Genomic DNA, 18,318 nt, shown 5'->3' on the forward strand with positions numbered 1-18,318 from the left:
TCACTTGACCTTGTAAGAGCCTTTCCACGCCTATTTTGCAGGGGAATCCTTCGCCACTGGCTTAAGCCAGTTGCAGTCTAGTTGGTATTTGTGTCTTTACAAGGAAAGAGGGGAAACACATTACCTATCTTTATTTGTATTTTTAAAAAAAAACAAAAACAACCAGACATTTTGTCTGCTATCAGCATCAGTTACCTGTGACTCTTGCACAACTGGGTGAGATGAAGATATTCCTGTTGCTGCCTTTTTATGTCTGCTTCTTATAAAATACATGTCCCCCATGTCCAGCCAGGTAGAGTCAGTTCACCTAGAAGACACCATGCTGTATGGAGACTGGAGCTGGAAAAAGAGACATGACAATGTATAAGTGAAGGAACACTAATTATCTTAACACAAAGAAAAGAAAAAAACCTGACAGTCCACCAGAGCCAGTTGGGTAAAATATTAAAACTATGGTACACTGCCAAGTGCCCACCTTATATGGTAGACATCATTGTTGTGGTGATTGAACTGTGATAAGTTAAAAATAACCTTGTCTTTTGAAAGCTACTGGACACAATTGTGACTGCTGAGACCAGCACATTCTCAGATTGAACACAGTTAAATAAACAGAACTCTGCCATATCTGTTGGAATTTTTGTGAAATTTGCACACAAAATGCCTAATAATTGTAAAAATCTGGAATAATTATATCAATTGGCTGTGATTAATTGAAAGACAATTTCTGAGGAGTAATTTGAGAGAAGTCACTAAGGAAATTACTAACAAAAAATTTAAATCATGACAAAATTACTCAAACTTTAAGGGAACAAAATGTAATAATGCTTTTTTTTCTCAAAGGAGGAAGACTAAGAGACCAATTATATACTGTCAAGTGACTTGTAAAACACTATCAACCATTAGTTTAGTGAACCACCTGCAAGCAGTCCAGTTACTGTCATGGCAACGGGTCATCCCAGGGAAGTAATGACCATTGCTCCACTTTGGGTCCAATAAACTTCGTCCCAATCTACGGAGACGCTTCACAACAACAACATGTTCAACAACTGTCAAACCATATGTGTGAACTAGAAAAAAGATAAACATTCTAAAACAAGTTAATCAACCACTTGACCACTGATGCTACAATGGTACTAAATATCCAGCACTTCAGCCAACAAAGTAACATGTCCTTTAGACACTAAATATAAAGAGTAAAATGCACATGTACAATATTTATTAATAAGTTGAAGTATTCATTTTTTAGATGCTTTATGCATAAATAATTAATGGATCAAATTAAACAAATGCACTGGTAACAAATGAGAGATGTGGATAAAAAAATGCCCTTCACAACTATAAAGCTTCAATGCACATTACAATTTAAAGTTTTTAAAATAAAGAAGTGTGGTTATTATAAAACCCATGCTTTTCAAGTCAAGTTGAAAAACATTTAAATCCAAAACTTGTGAAAACTGGCCTTGTGTCTCTACAGAGGTAAGAAAGAACACTAATTATACCCACTGACTGTTACTTGAAAAACAAATCCAACTGTTCATTTTGTGTACTACCTGCAAGAAGTCCAGTTACCTGTTTTCCATGACTGTCCTGTCTCTGGCTCTTCACAACCCATTCATCCTGAAACTTGATGTGTCTTCCACAACTGTGTGAGATGAAGGGATATTCTTGCAGCTGCCGTTTCCGGTCTATTTCATATTAACAATACATGTCCCCCCATGTTCAGCCAGGTAAAGTCAGTTCACCTAGAATACACCATGCTGTATGGAGACTGGAGATAGAAAAAGAGACAAGACATTATATGAATAAAGTGGCATAAATTTTCTTAATAAAAAGACAGAACTCTGACAATCCACAAGAGCCAGAAAATTAATTAACCTACAATATACCAAATGTCCACCTAATATGGCAGACATCAAAGTTATGGTGACTGAAGAGAGAAGTTTAAAATGTCTTTTGGAGGCTGCTGGGCACAATTGTGACTGGTACAACTGTCACAATCTTAAACTGATCAAAGTTGAATAAACAGAACTCTGCCAAATCTTCTGGGATTTTTGAGAAATCTGCACACAAATTGCCTATAAACAATGGCTGTAATAATCTGGGATAAGTATATCAGTTGAATGTGCCTTGTAGAAGTACATTTTGTTAGGAGTAACATGAGAGAAGTGAAAATTTTATTTAAATTTAAAGGAAGCACAAAATATGATAACTGGTTTGTTGATCTACAGGGGAAGGATAGAAGACAAATTATCTATTGTAACAGGACTTGTAAAACAAAACCAAGCAATAATTTTGTGCACTACCTGCAAGGAGGTGTTTTTGGCATGGTGATGGGTGACGGTGGGTAATGACCACTGCTCCACCTTGGGTCCAATACATATCATCCCAAACTGACCACATCAAGCAGGCCACTACAGAGAAACATGACACTGTACAACAGCTGTCAAACTGTGTGTGAACTAGAAAAAAAGAAAACCATTCATTATAAACATTCAACCACTAATGATCAGAAGCTAAAAAATATCAGAATACACAGATGGGGAAAGGTAGCAGACTTTCACTTTACTGTATCTGCCAGAAGATACTCTGTTATCAGACAAGGCCTTCCCAGGCCACGACCTAATCACCCAGTTTAATGCGAGCGTGCATTGCAATTTGGGTTATATTCAAATAGAAGGGCGCAACATACCAATGCAACAAATGGAGTCGCGTGCACAAGACATAAAGATAGCTCAGGTTAGCGTGTCAAGAAATGTGGTAGTACCTCTTAATTCAGCACTTAGGATAACGAGCGAGATCGACGAAAAGTTGGAAAAATACATCGTTGAAAGTAGAGAAGAAGAGGGACTACTAATACCGAGAACTGTCTTGTCTGAAAATTGTCTGAAAACCAGTCGTGTGCCTCGTAAACCCATCTGATTTCAATTTCGGAAATTTGAGAAAACCCTGTTTCGCACTTCGGTTTACATTGAGTGGGAGGGGGGTCTACTAAAATTGATCAATCCAGCGCTCGTGTTGTCAGTACTATAGATGAGACAATGACTACCGATCTACTGGTGGGATTACCTGAAATTACGCATGTAAAATCAGCAGTCCCTAAAACCAGAAGGGATTCTACAAACACACTTGTGGTATTCAATTTACCAGTGGAAGATTCAATTTACCCTCCTATAACTGGTAAAATCCCTAGAACAAGTGTGCACCCAAACATGACAAAACTTGTGGTATTAAATTCTACAAGGGTTTGTGGTGTTAATTCCCCTAATTCGGAGAATATCCCTAAAACAAGTACCCGATTTAAAAATGACACAAAAAGTAAACAACCTCTAAAGGTGGGTGGAAGCACTCAGGGCCCTTAAAGTTCCCCATCTGCCGGAAAGGGGTTAGTTGAAGAAAAAATTAACACCGAAATTTTCAAGTCACTTGTAAAGGGGTCACCTCAGGCGCGGAATTTTCAACAAATCGCTGGTGAAGTTCACGCCGGACTAGATTCTTCTGGACGCATCGCTAGCAAAACGTCAGAAATTCCTGATCATGTAAAAGTGGTTTATGAAACATCTAAGGGGAATTTAAACAAAATTCAGAAGGAAAAATTAAAGAATGTTCTATCTGAATTTCAGATAGAACCCTGGCTGCCTTTGGTCTTCCATACTCTGGCAAGTTAGAAGGTCTTAAGGGTTTGCTTCCTGTTTGCTCTGGGAAAGAGGTAGAGTTGGTGGGGACTGTAGCTATTTACTGCAATCCCCAAGACATATTCCACTAAGGGGTATCTTTCCTCTTTATCTGGGGTCGAGTATGTAGCTATTGGTTTTCACCCTAGGCTGGCCGGCAAGCTTTCTCAGGGCAATCTGGACCAAGCAATTAAGACTTTCTCAGAGTTGGTTAAGATGCCGCTAGTAACAGCTTTTGGTGAGGTAGGTTTCGACCACACTGAAGCCATGTCTAAATGGCAGGATCAGGTTGAGTTGCTCCACAGACTTCTGCCTTTTCTAGAGGCCAGGCATGTCCTGGTTGTGCACTGTAGGGGAGTGAGGGGAGATTCTGGAGTTCTCCATAAGGTCACTTTTGTTTCACCTGAAACTGTGTGGCGTTCTGCAGTCCCAGAGGATTCATTTTCACTCCTATACAGGCACATAGTAGCTTAATGAAATTTGGGGAAAGCAGCAACCAAACACCCTTTTTGGTTTTACTCGTGTTGCTGCCACCTTTAATAAAAACCAACTAGCAGCACTTAGGGCAGTACCTGACTCTAAACATTTTTTGGAATCTGATGCTTCCTATTTTGCTTGAAAAAAAGGAACCCTTTCTACACCCTTTACAATCTATGAAACTGCAGAGGTTCTGGAGGGGCACAGAGGGGTGGAAGCAGCTCACATTTTAAAAATCACAACTAAAAATGGTACTTCCTTATATAAAAGGGAGTAACCAGGGATCTGGAAATATATATATACATGATGAAACTTCTTTAACTTTGGGCAATTCTAAAAAACTATGAAAACTTCTTGGCACTGAATTTAAAAAGAAAAATTCATATTTCCCTGAAGCCCCTCTCCTCCTCCTGATCTGGGAGTTCATCGGAAATATGAAAGTTACCATCAATATTTACAATATTCATTTATTTATTTGATTATCATTCATTATTTATTTGTATATATCATTTTATAGATACACTGATGCACCTGCAGCAGCACGTATATGTATCACTTGTCATGCATTATACACATGTATATATATATATATATATATAAATATATATATATATATATATATATATATATATATATATATATATATATATATATATACATGTGTATATGTATATATACATGTATATGTGTATTTCAATATCAGTAGCACTTATTGCATCATTGTGCATTCTATTGCAGGAAGCAATACAGCACCTTAGCACCAGTTTGTTACTAGGTACAGTGTACCAGCACAAGTATTTATTTCTATTTTAAATATTATTTATTTAGAATTTTGGTCTATCACCAAATCCTACATGAAGAAATGTCCCAAACTTTTAAAATTTCTTTTTTTTTTTTTTTTGGCTTTCCAGTATTTATATTTGTGGATAGACTATCACTGTATCACTGTCAGTGATATGACTAACTGCTAAATCAACAGTTGTCAAAGTTAATCCTATATTTTTTTTCTCGACAGACTATCACATATGTTAGAAATAAGGAACATTTTATTAAAGCTGCAATAAGCTCGTATCTGTTGTTTGATATTAAATATATTGTACACATTTCATGCAGTAAAGTTTGCATATGGTCTTCTTATGCAGCTTGAAGAGGGTATTTTGTACTATCAAAGAGAAAGAACACCAACTAATGTAGAAGTTGGTAAAAAAAAAAAAAAAAAAACGGTGTGGGGAGAGTGGAGAAAGGTAGTAGAAAATGAGGAGGAAATGACCACCATACAGCAGCTGCACAATTGAAACTGTTAAAAATCGACTTACAATAAATAAATGTTAGTTTTTTACTTATGTCTGACAGAAGATCGTGTCAAACCCTAAAATGCCCCAACTTCAAAATGCAAATTTCTTAAAATAACATAAGCGCATATATAACACAGTCTTTAACTCTTACTCCATTATGGTTTACACTTGTTGATAAATAGTGTTATAATATTGTATTATAATATGATCATTTTTCTATTAAACATATATATGCTTTAATACAAAATTTCTATATTACAGAACACTGCCAGAAGAGACGAAGATGAACCACAGCCATTTACTAGTGGAATAAATGAAAATTAACCCATTAAGTCAGATTGAATAAAATTGATTGTCATACCGGTGTGGCGTGTAGGGCTCGGAGCGTGAACCATCCGTTCTGCACATGCGCACAAAGCGCAGGCAAATCTGAGAGTCTTCAGCGTGTACAGTCCGTCTCTATCGATTTATCCACGCTCGGCTGTCACCTTGATTGGATAGTAAACGATTGTCGTAAAATCGCTAAATGATATTAAAACCGGGTGCATAAACTTGAAAACCACCTACAACAACCTTGGACTGCCACATTAATCCAATACAATGCAAACATAAACTATAACAAGTGGTTAAAGCCTTTAAACCGAATGTCGTAAAGTCCCCATATACCTCCGTAGAGACAATAAAATAGAATGAGCTTCTGAAACAAACCTGATCCAGTTCCAACAGAATAATCGAAATAAAATACTGCCGGGCATCGGAGCGGCCTAAAACTTGGCACGCTTACCGCTAATACTGCAGGCTACATCATTCCGTCGCTCGTTTGTAAATTCCGTGCATGGCATACGCACAATCAAACCGTAAAAAACAAATTCTCGGGGTGTCGTTGGCCAGGTCCACTCTAACCTACCATTACGAAAAAGAAGCCATGCCATTGGACAATGCGACCTCTGCGGTTACGTTATTTCCTGAATTGGATTGTTGCGTGGACCTAGCCAACGACACCCCGAGAATTTGTTTTTTACGGTTTGATTGTGCGTATGCCATGCACGGAATTTACAAACGAGCGACGGGATGATGTAGCCTGCAGTATTAGCGGTAAGCGTGCCAAGTTTTAGGCCGCTCCGATGCCCGGCAGTATTTTATTTCGATTATTCTGTTGGAACTGGATCAGGTTTGTTTCAGAAGCTCATTCTATTTTATTGTCTCTATGGAGGTATATGGGGACTTTACGACATTCGGTTTGAAGGCTTTAACCACTTGTTATAGTTTATTTTTGCATTGTATTGGATTAATGTGGTAGTCCAAGGTTGTTGTAGGTGGTTTTCAAGTTTATGCACCCGGTTTTAATATCATTTAGCGATTTTACGACAATCGTTTACTATCCAATCAAGGTGACAGCCGAGCGTGGATTTATCAATACATTATGCTCGATTTATATAAGATTTGATAAGTAGAAGTATTTAACAGATGATAAGAAACATGGAGTACGATGTTTGTTTACTTTTAAGAGCCATTTACTTCAGGAAAACACAGCATGTAGGAGGAAATCACTAAAAGTGGAGGGACTGAGGAAGGCTGATATCGGCGATTTTTTGGTCTACTTCAAAAGAACAAGTAGAAAAAAGGGGAAAAATCATCTACCAGTTGGCAAGTAAGTCTAACGTACGTTTTACTTGTTGGTGTCAATTTGTAACCGTACACAGCAGGTAGAGTTACTACTACTAGTAAGTATAATGTACTACTCAGAGTAGTGCCCACCAAAATCAAAAATGGGTCGAAATACTGTATGTCTACACTCTTCGGTGCAACAAATCACTTGAATTACCTGGACAGATGTTCAGTAAAGATACACACAGTTGCAGTAGAAATAAACATTTTCTGCACACTGATGCTGAGAATTGCCTTTAAATTTGGTGAATGGCAATTCTACATGTATATGTCTATTATTGATTTTAAGTTATTATTACTTAAGCAAGCCCTCTCTATCTGAAATGTTTGGAATTTCGTTGCTGAATATACAATGTTGCACACTACTAATGGACATTTGATTGTTTAACTAATATGTTTTAATTTGATTCTTACTACAATGCACAGCCTAGGTTTTTTTTCATAGCCATGGTTAACTGTGGGAAGGAGTATATTCAACATATGCTTATTTGTTCAATTGTCTTTAGTAATTCATCAGCTACTAGTAAGATCTATATTGTTTGACTTAAAAGGTGAGAAGAACTCTAATAACAAGCTGTAAATGCAGAGCCCTGGAATCATTATTTCAACACATGATAAAGATGAATTTTGCCCTTGTAGATAAAATTCACTTTTTGGGCTTGTAATAAAGAACAAAATACATGTACATGTACCTAATATTTCATTGAAAACTGGCAAATCTCTGATGAAAATTATGTATTTTTACATCGTATGCATATATCAGTGGCGGATCCAGAAATATTTTCTGACAGTCTTCCAAATCATCTTTGTTGATCCATCCTCAATTTCTGACCGTCTTCCGACAGAGTAAAATTAGATACCCGTCCGTGTAAATCTGAAAATCTGACCGTCTTCCGGAAGACCCAGAAGACGCCCTAAATCCGCCCCTGTATATATATATAAACAGACCTTCTTTAAGTTAATCATATAATCAGATATATTCCAAATTTAACTGTGTAGTAAGTACAAAATATACGTACGTGTATGGAGAGTTGTTGGTTTCCTTGTAAAGAAAGTCAAACAGAAATAGTCTCATAATAGGAAGAAGGGTTTGTCTCCAACTTTGTTATTAGGTAATTTCCTAATTACCTTTCAGCTTGCAGGCTTGTATCTATGGTCCTTACCAAGATAATCATTAAGTTAAAAAATTAAATTGTTATTTAGCTCATTCTTTTTCTAAAGCACTGAAACAAGGATATTTAAGTAGGTCACCTGTTAGATTTTTTAACTTGATTATATGGTCTTAACCATCTGTATGTCTGAAATCAAGTGAGTTTTTTTATCACAGGTGGACTGTTTTTAGTTTGAATATCTTGAAGAATTGATTTGATTAAAGGTACATATGTTTGTGTCACTTTGACTCCGTTAAAATGTCATTTTGGCTTAAGCTCAGAGCTAATCACCTGTCAGTTTTGGTCTGACATTATGAGAACAATGAAATGACAACTCTCAGGTACAGCATAAGTTTATATCTTATCAGGAGATAACATCACCAGTTACAGTTGATTGTTCATAAACTGTCTTATTGCAGCATTATTATCTGATAACTTTCACTTACTTTTTAACCAGCCTAATCAAGATGACTGACACTTTAACATGATGGCTTTAAAAAGGAAGAAAAAACTCCTCCTCATATTGCCCAGCAGCTTTCAGAGAGGGAAAATGTCTTCAGGGTGCAGTATTTATTTTAATGTTCCTCAGACTGTGCATATTTGTGTAGCAACGTCTTTGTTATTGTTGTAAATTGAAATATTTGGATGTAAATTTGTTATCATATAAGTAACTTTTTTCTCTTCAGGAGACCTTTATTATGTTGGCAAAGGTGACAAATCAAGCATTAGACAAAGAGTTATTTAGGATGTAGAGGATATGTCTGGTACAAGATGACACAGGATGTAAAAGAATATGTAAGTATGTCTGAGCAAAACAGGTGCACTTTGTTTTAAGCTCTTCTATATAAAGATCTTCAGGTACATTTCTTAATATGTATGTATTATCAGATACTTTTCTGATCAGAATAAGCCATATTAACTTATTGTACTTAATACACATGGAAATTCAAACATTAGCTTTTTGCTTTAAAGAGTTTTCTTATATTTTTACTCCCTGATGATGGTGACTGACAGTCACAGAAATATTGGAGGTAATACCAACATATTTTATAAGCTCTTGATAAAAAGAATATCAATAATTTCAATTTATACATACAGAGATAATGAAACTGTTCTCTCATTTTCTTATTATGTTCACTCCAGAGACAGAGTGTTTGTAAACTATTCAGATAGTGCCCATGTAACATCAGTAACTAATTTGTAGTAGTTTAGGAGTTTTCAGTGTACTTGTAGTTATATTATTTTTGCAAAATAATAGGAAGGATCACAATTGATATATGTCAGAAAAATTTATCTTGCAGATTTAAGCGTGTGATGCATGCCAAAGACAAAGTAAGATAAAGACTCAGAGCCCAGAGCTTAAGCCCATATCAGTCAGTGAGCCTCTGGAATTAGTTGGAATGGATCTCATAGGTATAGTATCTATTGCTTTGAAGTTAGCAGAAATTTGTTTTCTCTCTTAGAAAGGAATATACTATATTAGGGTTGGGGATTTCAAGGGATCACTCAAGTTTTCAGTCAGTGTTTATTCAATGCATTGATCTTCACCAGTGTGCTACATATAGAGTAAATTGATTAAATGTATCAATAATCAATACGTATGTCATGTAATGTCAAAGGTTTATTAGAGCATCTGCACAAATGTTGGTAACATTCAAACTTTAAATTGTTGCATCTGGTTACCTCCACAAATGAAGCTGTTCATAATGTTTCAAAGTGGTTTAATAGCATTTGTACTTGAACCTTAGTCATACAAGTACAGGTGCTTATTTTGTAATATACTTCTCTTATGTATAGACATGGCATCCCTCACAAAACAAAGACTGAAAATGTCTCTTCTTGTATAGCATACGAGATAAAATTAAACAAACCTTTCCTTTACATTTTATTGTAGATGACTAGTTTGATTTTTCTGTTACCTATTTAGTCTGTACATTTGGTTGCTTGTCTTGTAGCATTTACCAAGTTATCAGAATATAAATTTTTTTTTAATGTATCCCTGGAAATAGTAGCTTTATTTACTTAATTACTGGTTAAATTAACAGAAACTACAAGCTTTGAAAAACCTTATTCAGGTATAAAGGAAATTTTAACTGTCTTACACTTTTTTCACTCTTATTTACAGAATGCAGAAGCTATCCTTGAAGGAGCTGGACTGAACAGTATCGACAACACACACTGCGAGTGGTTTAGGGAATATGTTAGACAGAAAATTAGAAAGAGTGGAAGAAAGTCAGAGGATGAAGCCTGCGACATAGCATTCTGCCAAAATAAAGGATACCATCGTTGGATACAGTGTAGCACTTGCCAAAGTTGGCTACATATCATTTGTGCTGAAGTCAAATGTTCTAAAAAAAACACTTCGTAAAACCCAGTTTACATGCCCAATGTGCATTTCTGTACAAGGTTAGCTGAAAATTGCATCTAAATTACTGGTTTAAAGTTTTCTCAACCCATAAATGCAATTTACATATATTTATATGACAGCGCTGAAATCTGATATAGTTTTTAAAATAGTTTTCGATGCAAACTGAGACTGAAATAAAAACTTAAAATTTTTTTAGAACATTTGATTTAGTGCATGCTACTAAAGTGTATTGATTTAATGAAAAAAATGATAATCATCCACTTGCAGGGATCCCAGGGACCTACTATTTTGTCACTTATTTTAAATGTACATGACTTATTACAGTATGGTGAGAATAAATAAAATAAAAGTCTTGTAACTAAGACAACTTGTTTTAGCATATTTATTCATTGTATGTAACTTTTCTTCTAGACCAGCATTTGTTGGTCTAAATAATTGCATTGATAACCAGTATACATTTTGTAAAAGGCTCTATAAAGAAGAATAATAAATGCTGAAAGCAAAAGGATGTTACAGTAACAAAAAAAAAAATTCATTTGTGAAAGCTTTCTAAATAGCTATATGGAATGTTTCCAATAACCATTAAATGAATAAGGTATCAATTCTCAGAAAATAATGATAAGGTAAAAGAAAAAACTGAATGGAAACATATGTATACATCGTAGGATTCGTAGCAGTTATAGCTAATAATCTGTATGACAGTGAAATTAATTCATCAAAAAAAGTACTTCATATGAGTATATGTGATATTGACCTTGTAAAGAACGCACTGCAATAGTTACATTATACAAAATATACAAATAAGAGAATAAAAAAGTGTATAAGAAATATAAGAAAATCAATCGGATGTGCTGTCCAAAACACTTCGTTCTCACAAATTCTGTCAACACTTGATGTTGGTTAATATGAGGCATCTAAACAACCTTCTCCACAACTTAATTTTCAATTGTCTCACTGCCTTTTGGCAAACCTTATATACCTCAGGACTGAAGTGATATATGCACAACTTCCAACTGTCAAGAAACCTACTTTACACTGACAGTACCAGCCACTGGTGGGTCTAGCTTTTGCTACTGGAGGTCTGAATCCATGGGCTGTACTGGTGGCTAGATGTGTGCCTTGACTGTATTTTGGCTCGGATCCGATTCAATCAGGTGCATCTTTGCATATGCTGATTTCAAACTGGACACCTAGCAGATGCTAGTGGTCTCTCACTATTTACCAAGCCAAAAGGTTTTCACTGATGTCCTTGACATCAGAAGCCATTTATAGCATTTTGGCCTAAAAAAATACAGTGCTATTACAAATAGTGCTGGTGTTGAAGTTTAAGTCACAAGTACATGTAACAAAACTAGGGTGTGTGTGATAGAGCCTTTTATTTTATTTTTTATGCTAAATAGATGTAAAAGGGGTATTTACACAAAAATTTTAGTTGTAGAATATGTACTTTAATCCCCATTAGGAGTGGGGTGGGTCAAGCCCACCCTATGTGCAAAGGGTCTCTATAGCACGAGTCTCTATATAAGTAGGGGCCACCACAATGTATGCCTGCTGTTAACATAATATAAATTTGGTTATCTGAAAAACATTTTACCTTTACTAATCCATAGAAATGAGAATAGAAATAGATTATACTAACTGTATTTAGACTCCACTTCTCATCCATATTTTGCATTAATTTTTGATATTTCAAAATAAAAAAAAAAGAAAAAAAAAATCAGATTCACAATTTATTTTTCATGTACAAAGGTGGGCACTTTTACCCTCTTATCAGCACCTCATCCTTTATGGAAAAAGAAAACAAAACTAATTTTATAAAATTAATTATGGAAAAAAATGGGGGGGGGGGGATAAATTACTTTTTCGTGATGTTGACTATTGATTATAAACAAAAAATCTTCCTTGATGCGAGTCTAAACATATTGATGCCAAAAATTGGAATCATCAACTCGCAGGAGCAGCCCACCTCCCAGTCACAGTAAAATTCCAAAGCAGGACATGCACATGTCCCTGTTCTGGGCTCACGCTAGACGCTCGCAAAGTTCGCTATAGCGAATTGCATTTCAGAAATGCGAAAACAAAATGTTACTCGTTCGCAAATTTTGCGAAACTGTTAATACAATAAAATGTTAATCACCTTTCAGTGCGTTTGCTTTGGTTTTGCATTAAAAAATAGCAGTCACCACGCTTACATCGTTGTTTACATCGTTGCCTACGTCCAAGTGAAAGTGAATATATAGATGCCTCCGTTTCGTGCAGATAGACTAATTGAAAACGAGGCAACAATTTAGAGACGGTGCTCTGAGTCGTGTGATGTACATTCTAGCCTTGTAGGTGTGAAAAGAAAATCAAAACGATTAAGAAAATAATAAACAAATAAATGTATGTATAATAATCATTCCACACCCATATGACTAACGGGATTAGGCAACCAAATTTTCAGTGCGGGATAGCCCGCACTAGCAGTCAGCACATGGCGCTCAAAATATGATCCGAGGAGAACGATGTGGCAATGCTTTCAAAGATTTTTGAAAAGGTAAGGTGATTTTTTATCTGATACGTAAACGAAATTGTATTACATACAAAATTTAAGCTTTGGAATGTAAAATAAAAAGTGAATGAATAAGTTTCAGTAGTTGGAGCTTATTTTGCTGTAAGTTAGTTACTTTCAACAGTGAAAGGTTTATAATGGTCCACGTATTCTGTCTTCTAATTAGTTCCTGTCTTCGGGTGACTAATTGTCGTATAATCTTCTATTAATGAGAATTTTGGTAAATTTATTTTTCTTTAACAGTTTGTTGTACCCAAAGAAAAAATAATATTTTTCTTCTAAAAATGCTTACACGACCACGTGACGATCGATGCCGTGCGCACTAAGCAATGTTTAGCGACATAAGTGCGTTCTTGATTTATTTTTGTGTGGGGAACATAATGATTAAATCGATGAAATATTATCATGATTGGAAAGTTAATAAAGCCATGTGTACAGTTTTGTACAATTAATATTTACTTTGCAGTTTCAGTTGCCTTTACATTTGTGATCGTGATGAATTTGAAGATTGACCATTTTTCATTGTCATCAAGTAGTAAGTTTTTCAAGGCACAGAAAAGGATTGCTTCTTCTAATAAGCAGTCCAGAATAGAATCATTTTTCACCACAGCTACTAGAATACCTCCAACAGAGCAGCCTTCTCAATACTATGAACCAGTACATGTAGGTGGGCCACTTCTAGACTTACCTGATGACCTTGTGACAATTACCAACATGGAGTCTAGTTGCACATTAGAACTTGAAATCATTTTTGTGTAATTTCAACATTAATGCTATAGATGAATTACAGTGCTATTATCCTCCAACTCGATGTGATTATTCGTATCATGTTAATACAACTAGATTAAAAGTTTGAATGCAGCTGTATTGGAATATTTTTGTTGTTATCCTTTTATTTATTATTATATTTTACTTTTCAAACACTGGCATCTTCAAGATGTGACATTTAACTCCCATCACCCTGAAGCTCTGTACCTTTTCTGTATTTTTTTTTTTTCAGATTACTTGCAATGTGTTGAAATGAAATAGTGCAAAATGTTGGTTTTAAATTGTTGTTTTTGTGTAATAATTATATAATGCATATGCTGATGTAACCTGTGAATAAAGTGACATATAAACTCGGTCTTTCTTTGACTGTTATTAAGACCTGTTGGCTACAACAGTATAAACTTGATTCTTGGTTTCTACCTAATATTGCTAAGGCATGCATAAGCTTTTCTTAAAATATTATTTACATTAACTTACACATTTAGTCTGTTTTATAATTTAATTTTGCGTTTTAATGCTGTACAGTGTCTTCTTTCATGTATGTTAGCATAAAAACTGATGAGTGGTGGTATTTTTCGACTTTCAAATTTTGCTAATTGAAATTTGAAAATGCTAATAGAAATTTGTACCCTTTAGCAACTTTTGCTAATCAAAAATAATGACTAGAGTGAGCACAGCTGTTGATGTGCCTACTAACATTCAGATATTCAGTTTCAATTTCCTCAATCTAATGGTCTACAAGGGCAAACACACCCCATGATGAACGAGCAGGATATCATGATCCCAGACTCTGTCACATACAATATTAAGTACATTACTTTAATAAACATTATTTTAAGTATAATAAATATACACTGTTAAGAACAAACTGCAAATTCAAACATAATCTTTACAAATATCCATATCTTATAGTTGTTCATGTAAGATGTATAGCAAGTATTTATTGTTTACAATGTACTTCTACTGCAATTTCCTTCAGGTGGCTATATATCAACACACTAGCCTAGTAAAAATCAACACAATAAAACCCAATAAAACATGTAGTAGGCCAACAACTGAATAACGACGGCCTGTCCACGGTAGGTTCATCCATGCAATGCGTCGAAGTAATTTTCTATCAAAATTATCAATTACAAACTCTGTATCAACACATGAATTTTACCTAGAAATACCCCCATTATAGTAAATATGTAATGAGGTAGGAAACGAACAGGCCAAATCAATGCACTAGCCAAGTATAACAGTGTAGGTGAATAACAACGGATCATTCACGGAACGGTTCATACACGCGACTGCTGCGTGTACAATCGGTCAGGACGGATGGTTCACGCAAAACGGACCGTACACGTGACACCGGTACCAGATCGCTACAAAAAAGTACTCACCCTTCTGTCATCAAGAATGTCTTTGCATGCATTTAAAAGGATGCCAAAACCGTGGAATGTCTTACTGCTTCAGATGAAACTTGAATGGTAGCTCATAAATATGTCTTGTCCTTGGTATAAAGCTATTTCATACAAACGTGTAAAAATGTTCCCGCTGCGCAGAACTAAGCCCGACTAAGTAGGTCAACGAAAACCCGCAGTGAATACTGGGTCACATCTCGGCACATCCGGTCACACGAAGCGCGCCGCAGTTTTACTCTGCGTCCAAGTTATTATATCTTTTGATTTTTTGTTTAGATATGATATTATTGATTATTGATTGAGAATAAATTATTACAAAAAGGTAATTATAAATTCTTTTTTATTTTTATTTTATATGTTTTCTTTTTGCTTCAACCTTTGCTGGTTCTCAGCACTGCTACATGTAACACAACGTTCAATTTGAGCAAATGGAGCATTTAATATCTCCTTATATAAAACCTTCGCATTTAGAGTAATTACCATTAAAAGTATAATAAACGTACTTGAAAGTATTCTAAAGTCAATTTTTGCCTGCACAGCAACTAGTAGGGCTACCTGTATTTTACTTTTATAGACTGCGCTAGAGACTAGTAGCCTAAGCTCATAGGCCTATTAGATGCGAGTTAATTTATTTTTCAAAACGTCTAAATTTTTCACTCAGTTCCAAGAAGGCCTATATTTTCTCAATTCCTGGTAACGAAGCTTTTGCAAATTGTTTTTTAAGAGAATGCAACTTTGTCGTGTTTCGTGTAAAACATATGACTGTGCCCTATTAACATATCGTCCAGCTAATCATGAGGGCCCGCTGGAAGGGGGAGGGGGGGAGTGATTACAGTTCACGGCCACAGGAAATAAAATCATCAAATCACATAAATTAATAAAAACTTTATTAGTATCTCGTTGAAAATGCTAGTCTGGCGAGCTGAAAATAACTATCATCGAGTATAATGACTTCGTTCCACTAAGGACGAAGGATAGAAACCCGCAATTCACGATTCACAGGAATGGGGTGCTTCACATCTCGGGGAATGATAAGTGGGTGTTACGGGTAAGGAAAATACCCAACGGGGCTTTCAGTCATTGTCTCAACTAAAATGAAAATTTAATTGATGTCTAAAATATTTCAAAACATTAAAGCAACTAAAATTAATGTTCTGGAACAAAAATACGCCATCTTTTAAAAGTAGCTGCAGGCTATTTATTGCGTTATTAAAGATAAAATTTCTAAACATTTTCTGAGACTTTAGACATTATACTTGCTTCCAAACAAGTACCTTATTTTTCTACTTCATTGAAAATAAACTTAAAGGCAAATGTGAGATGGTGTTGCGAGCGTCAGTAACGAAGGTCTAAAAATGAGTCTGAATTTCGTGTTTGTTAAAAATATGATTAGCACAGGTGCTAAGCTAACTTATGCAGTGATTTTCGTGTGCATCGAAAGACTCACCAAAGGAAGAGCGAGAGAAACAAAATGTTATTATTATTATTAATCTACACAACGTACCTCCGACGGACCACCTCCGACCGTGTTGGGAGTTCGACCCCCTTGAGGACTCGGATGATAGCAGTCGTCAATACTGCTTTTACATAACGTAACAAACGCGATCGTCCTTTGCGCTCAAATCATAAACAGGAATATTTCTTTAAAAATTATTAAAGACATCTTTACATTTTATACATATCTGTGAATATCTAGTGAAAACTCCATCTGTGACTCTGGCTCTCTCTCACTCTCCGGCCATTCCTCTCTCTCTCTCTCTCTCTTCGGCTACCCCCCCCCCCCCTCTCTCTCTCTCTCTCTCTCTCTCTCTCCGGTTGTCTCTGGCCGAATTCGCAATCAATTTATCCTCGGACCAGAATCAGATTACAAACCTCTTTTATGATAATTAATTGTTGAGACTGATAAATAAAACTGCATATTTTCATTCGACCGCATTTTCCGTATCTTTACGGAAAAAAAAAATATATATATATATATAGGCCTATTGATAACGCATCCATAAAGGTTAACTCTGAAAGTACCTTGTAAATGCATTGCAGGACTATGTGAAAACGGCATACACGGCATACACTACACACACACGCACGCACACGCACATACACACACACGCACCTGTAGGCTCATCGTCGAAGAGGGGGAGAGCCAAATTCAATCACTGAAGTTGTGCATCGGTTCACTAAGTAAATCATCATAAAATAAACGAATCAGAACAAAATTATAATAAAGCGCGGAATGTGCAGACCAGCATCATCTACAACTGTGGGTTTGGATACAAAACTGCTCTTCCCCGTTGCCAACGCTCTCAATTCAGTTCTATCTTTTAAAATAAAATGTTTTATTGTATATAAAAAAACATGTATAAAACAACATACTTCGGTCAATAATCTAGCAGTGTGTAATACTGTGCATGAACCCAAATATGTTGTAGATGTAGCATTATCAAAATAGAAATACCATATCTTCTTGAACATGAAAAGTCACATTAGAATTCTCCCCCCCCCCCCCCCATCCCACCAATACGCCCCATTTCTATTGATACCATACAAACTCAGCGTGTGAAGGAGTGTGAAAACTAAAGTAGATCAAATGTTCGCGGATAGGATATGCCATGTAAGGATTCATAGGGGAGATAGGTAATCTCCTTTTGCTCTTTTTTTTAACCTGTCAATTTTGAGATGAAATACAGTGAATCGGTGTCTCTCATTGCACTTAGTCAATATAAATTCAAATATGTGATAGATACAATACGAGTCGCCGAGCTGTACGTGAAATATTACGAGTGTATTGGCGAGCCGCAGGCGAGACAATACACGAGTAATTTTCACGTACAGCTCGACGACGAGTGTTGTATCTGGCTTAAACCACGGCCTCTGATTGGCTACTACACTAGTAGTGCAACAGACCGTGGAACGCACTCGTACATGACGTGCTTGTATGTCGCATACAGCACGGCCGAGTCTTT

The 18,318-nt window shown here is 35.8% G+C and overlaps 3 long non-coding RNA genes across 11 annotated transcripts in view; 1 reads left to right on the plus strand and 2 right to left on the minus strand.

Annotated features, from left to right (window-relative positions):
• Positions 1–6,848, minus strand: part of LOC106153585 (uncharacterized) — a 173,050-nt gene extending 166,202 nt beyond the window's left edge. For all 3 annotated transcript variants that reach the window (XR_015333828.1, XR_015333829.1, XR_015333831.1), the window contains exon 1: positions 6,228–6,848. This is a non-coding gene — a long non-coding RNA (uncharacterized LOC106153585). The remainder of the gene's footprint in view (positions 1–6,227) is intronic.
• The window catches only part of LOC106167016 (uncharacterized), a 191,552-nt gene that overhangs the window by 7,174 nt on the left and 166,060 nt on the right, over positions 1–18,318 (minus strand). For 2 of the 7 annotated variants that reach the window (XR_015333822.1, XR_015333823.1), the window contains exons 2-4: positions 2,301–2,459; positions 1,504–1,768; positions 917–1,067 (exon numbers count right to left, since the gene is read on the minus strand). This is a non-coding gene — a long non-coding RNA (uncharacterized LOC106167016). Of the gene's footprint in view, positions 1–195; positions 340–916; positions 1,068–1,503; positions 1,769–2,300; positions 2,460–15,334; positions 15,551–18,318 lie in introns of those variants that run through there. The other 5 variants (XR_015333820.1, XR_015333821.1, XR_015333819.1 and 2 more) reach the window with 5 other exon arrangements.
• On the plus strand, positions 8,953–10,948 carry LOC147762208 (uncharacterized). The gene is made up of 3 exons (XR_015333719.1): positions 8,953–9,293; positions 9,564–9,675; positions 10,388–10,948. It is a non-coding gene; the product is annotated as an uncharacterized LOC147762208 (long non-coding RNA).

The sequence above is a fragment of the Lingula anatina genome, chromosome 4 (genome assembly GCF_051362555.1).
Source record: "Lingula anatina isolate TDL-2025a chromosome 4, LinAna3.0, whole genome shotgun sequence".
In the NCBI taxonomy this organism is placed as follows: domain Eukaryota; kingdom Metazoa; phylum Brachiopoda; class Lingulata; order Lingulida; family Lingulidae; genus Lingula; species Lingula anatina.